Below are 4,226 nucleotides of genomic sequence, written 5' to 3' on the forward strand. Positions count from 1 at the left end.
TCAGCTTCTTCATCTTCATCCCATCTTCTTGACATCTTCAACTTCTTCTTTTTGTTTTTAAGTTATATTTATTTTTGAAGATTAATATTTTCATATCTGAAAATTTTTCATGTAGACAGCATCCGACCGAGGACGGCGATTGATTTCGAAATCAATGTGGCCGACGGCGACTGGTATGGAAACCAGTGTGACCGACTGGTAGGGCTATAAAAATGGGCTAAAGCCCGCGGGCTGACCCGCACCCGCCCCGTAGTGGGGCGAGTTAGGGTCATGAAAAAAATAAGCCCGTGAAAATGCGGGCCTAATGGGGCGGGCCAAAATTGACCCGCGGGCCGGCCCGCGGGCTAAGTAAAAAAAAATTAAAAAAACATATATATATATATATATTAAATACTCCTAATCCTAAACTTAATCCACCCAACATATTTAATAATCTTTTCAAGTGAAATATTGTTTTGTGGGCCGCAAAATCACCATATTTTTTAAATATTTATATTATTTTTTAAATATTTATATATATATATATTCACAGCACACTGTGAATATATATATAATCCACAGTGTGTGAATATATAATATAATGTACTGTGAATATATATATTCACACATTGTGAATTATATATATATTCACAGTGTGTGAATATATATATTCACACACTGTGAATGTATATATTAAAAAAAAAAAAAAGATGAAAAGCCCGCGGGACCCGCGAACCCGCGCGAGGCGGGTTAGGGCTACACAAATTCTGGCCCGCGGGCCTAACGGGTCGGCACGCAAAAGCTCGCCAGAAATTTGACCCACTGTGGGGCGGACCTAACGGGGCGGGCCGGCCCGCTTTGACAGTACTACCGACTGGTTTGGAAACCAGTCGGCCGACGGCCAGACTGGTTTCACGGATTTTTTGTTGTGATTTTTTTTGTGATTGTTTTATTTTTTGGATTGTATATTTGTTATAAATGTTGTTACATTTAAACAAATTAATTAAAATATTCAATTATATAATTTTGTTCATTTTCCTACCCATTTTCTGGAAAATGAGCCAAACACACAAACACAGTTTTCTGTTCTGCAGCCAAACACAAGAAAGGAAAACGTTTTCTAGAAAATGACTCATTTTCCAGAAATCATTTTCCTACTTTCCAAAAACACCCTAATATTTTTAAATTTAACAATTCTCTCGATTTAGTATAAGTTAAACTATATTTTGAACATAAAACATGATGGTTTTGTGACCCCCGGGGTGGTCACTCGGCGGGCCAACACAACCGATTGAATCAACTCAACGTAAAAATAAACAAATAAAAACAAGAGTAAGACACAGTATTTTGACGTGGAAACCGAAAGGGTAAAAACCACGGGCCTTTTTGGGTGGTGCCAAGCCGAAACTCCCTATTTTATTGATAGAATCTGGTACATATTTTGTTTTGCTGTGTTCTAGTTTAGTGAAAATATCAGCCTCCTCCTCATGTTGAAAACTCCTCCCTTTTCTTCTTTGATTCTCGCTTCTTATATCAACCAATGGGTGGGGAAGGTAACAGTCATTTTATGACTAATTAATAGGATATTATGGGTAGTTAACTAGGGGTTATGGATAATAATTAGAATTAGTGGAAGAAATGGGTAATAATTAGGATACTAAAGGCACATTAATTGTGTAATAAATTGCAAGTTATGGAAGGATAGATAGGGAGCAGACTAGCCACGACTGGGGTGCCGAATGCCGAGCCCGAGTGCCGTGCCCGACTGCTTGCTAGGTAATATCGACCGGGTGCATGGGCTAGGTATCTATCACAAGTCCCTCACTTTTCTGTCTCTCGCGAAGCATGGCACGGGAAAGTATATCGTCTCGCCTCAAAATCAACTCAATAGCTAACTTCCGAATCAAAATTTGCCAACTCCTTATACAAGCCTTTAGCCAACCACTGCATTATAACCCCTTTCTTTTCCACACTCCTATTTCAAGGAGGCACGGTTGACCGAGTGCCGACTCCTTTTTCAGGACTCCGGCCAACCAAACCAACCACTGCCTTATAACCCCTTTTCCACACTCCTTTTTCAAGGAGGCACGGTTTACCGAGTGCCGACTCCTTTTTCAAGACTCCGGCCAACCAAACCAACCACTGCCTTATAACCCCTTTTCCACACTCATTTTTCAAGGAGGCATGGTTGACCGAGTACCGACTCCTTTTTCAGGACTCCGGCCCAACCACAACACACCGACCTTATAACTTCTTTTCCCACTCCCTTTTCAGGGAGGCACGGTTGACCGAGTGCCGACTCCATTTTCAGGACTCCGGCCCAACCAAAACACCGGCCTTATGACTTCTTTTCCCACTCCGCCCAACCAAAACACCGGCCTTATGACTTCTTTTCCCACTCCTTTTTCAGGGAACACCGGCCTTATGACTTCTTTTCCCACTCCTTTTTCAGGGAGGCACGGTTGATCGAGTGCCGACTCCTTTTTCAGGACTCCGCCCCAACCACAACACACTGACCTTATAACTTCTTTTCCCACTTTGTTTTCAGGGAGACACGGTTGACCGAGTGCCGATTCCATTTTCAGGACTCCGACGCAACCAAAACACCGACCTTATGACTTCTTTTCCCACTCCTTTTTCAGGGAGGCACAGTTGACCGAATGCCGACTCCTTTTTCAGGACTCCGCCCCAATCACAACACACCGACCTTATAACTTCTTTTCCCACTCCCTTTTCAGGGAGGCATGGTTGACCGAGTGCCGACTTTTTTTTCAGGACTCCGGCCGACCAAAACAACCGTGCCGACTTTTTTTTCAGGACTCCGGCCGACCAAAACAACCACCGACTTATAGCACATTTTCCCACTCCTTTTCTCAAGGAGGCGCGATTGACCGAGCGCCGACTCCTTTTTCAGGACTCTGGCCCAACCAAAACACCGACCTTATGACTTCTTTTCCCACTCCCTTTTCAGGAGGCACGGTTGACTGAGTGCCGACTCCTTTTTCAGGACTCCAGCCCAACCACAACACACCGACCTTATAACTTCTTTTCCCATTCCCTTTTCAGCGAGGCACGGTTGACGGAGTGCCGACTCCATTTTCAGGACTCCGGCCCAACCAAAACACTGGTCTTATGACTTCTCTTCCCACTCCTTTTTCAGGAAGCACGGTTGACCGAGTGCCGACTCCTTTTTCAGGACTCCGGCCCAACCACAACACACCGACCTTATAACTTCTTTTCCCATTCCCTTTTCAGGGAGGCATGGTTGACCGAGTGCCGACTCCATTTTCAGGACTCTGGCTCAACCAAAACACCGGCCTTATGACTTCTTTTCCCACTCCTTTTTCAGGGAGGCACGGTTGATCGAGTGCCGACTCCTTTTTTCAGGACTCCGCCCCAACCACAACACACTGACCTTATAACTTCTTTTCCCACTCCGTTTTCAGGGAGGCACGGTTGACCGAGTGCCGACTACATTTTCAGGACTCCGACGCAACCAAAACACCGACCTTATGACTTCTTTTCCCACTCCTTTTTCAGGGAGGCACGGTTGACCGAGTGTCGACTCCTTTTTCAGGACTTCGGCCCAACCACAACACACCGACCTTATAACTTCTTTTCCCACTCCCTTTTCAGGGAGGCATGGTTGACCGAGTGCCGACTTTTTTTTCAGGACTCCGGCCGACCAAAACAACCGCCGCCTTATAGCACATTTTCCCACTCCTTTTCTCAAGGAGGCGCGATTGACCGAGCGCCGACTCCTTTTTCAAGACTCCGGCCCAACCAAAACACCGACCTTATGACTTCTTTTCCCACTCCCTTTTCAGGGAGGCACGGTTGACTGAGTGCCGACTCCTTTTTCAGGACTCCGGCCCAACCACAACACACCGACCTTATAACTTCTTTTCCCATTCCCTTTTCAGCGAGGCACGGTTGACTGAGTGCCGACTCCATTTTCAGGACTCCGGCCCAACCAAAGCACTGGTCTTATGACTTCTCTTCCCACTCCTTTTTCAGGAAGCACGGTTGACCGAGTGCCGACTCCTTTTTCATGACTCCGGCCAAACCACAACACACCGACCTTATAACTTCTTTTCCCATTCCCTTTTCAGGGAGGCACGGTTGACCGAGTGCCGACTCCATTTTCAGGACTCCGGCCCAACCAAAACACCGGCCTTATGACTTCTTTTCCCACTCCGCCCAACCAAAACACCGGCCTTATGACTTCTTTTCCCACTCCTTTTTCA

The sequence above is a fragment of the Ipomoea triloba genome, chromosome 7 (genome assembly GCF_003576645.1).
Source record: "Ipomoea triloba cultivar NCNSP0323 chromosome 7, ASM357664v1".
NCBI classification, from domain to species: domain Eukaryota; kingdom Viridiplantae; phylum Streptophyta; class Magnoliopsida; order Solanales; family Convolvulaceae; genus Ipomoea; species Ipomoea triloba.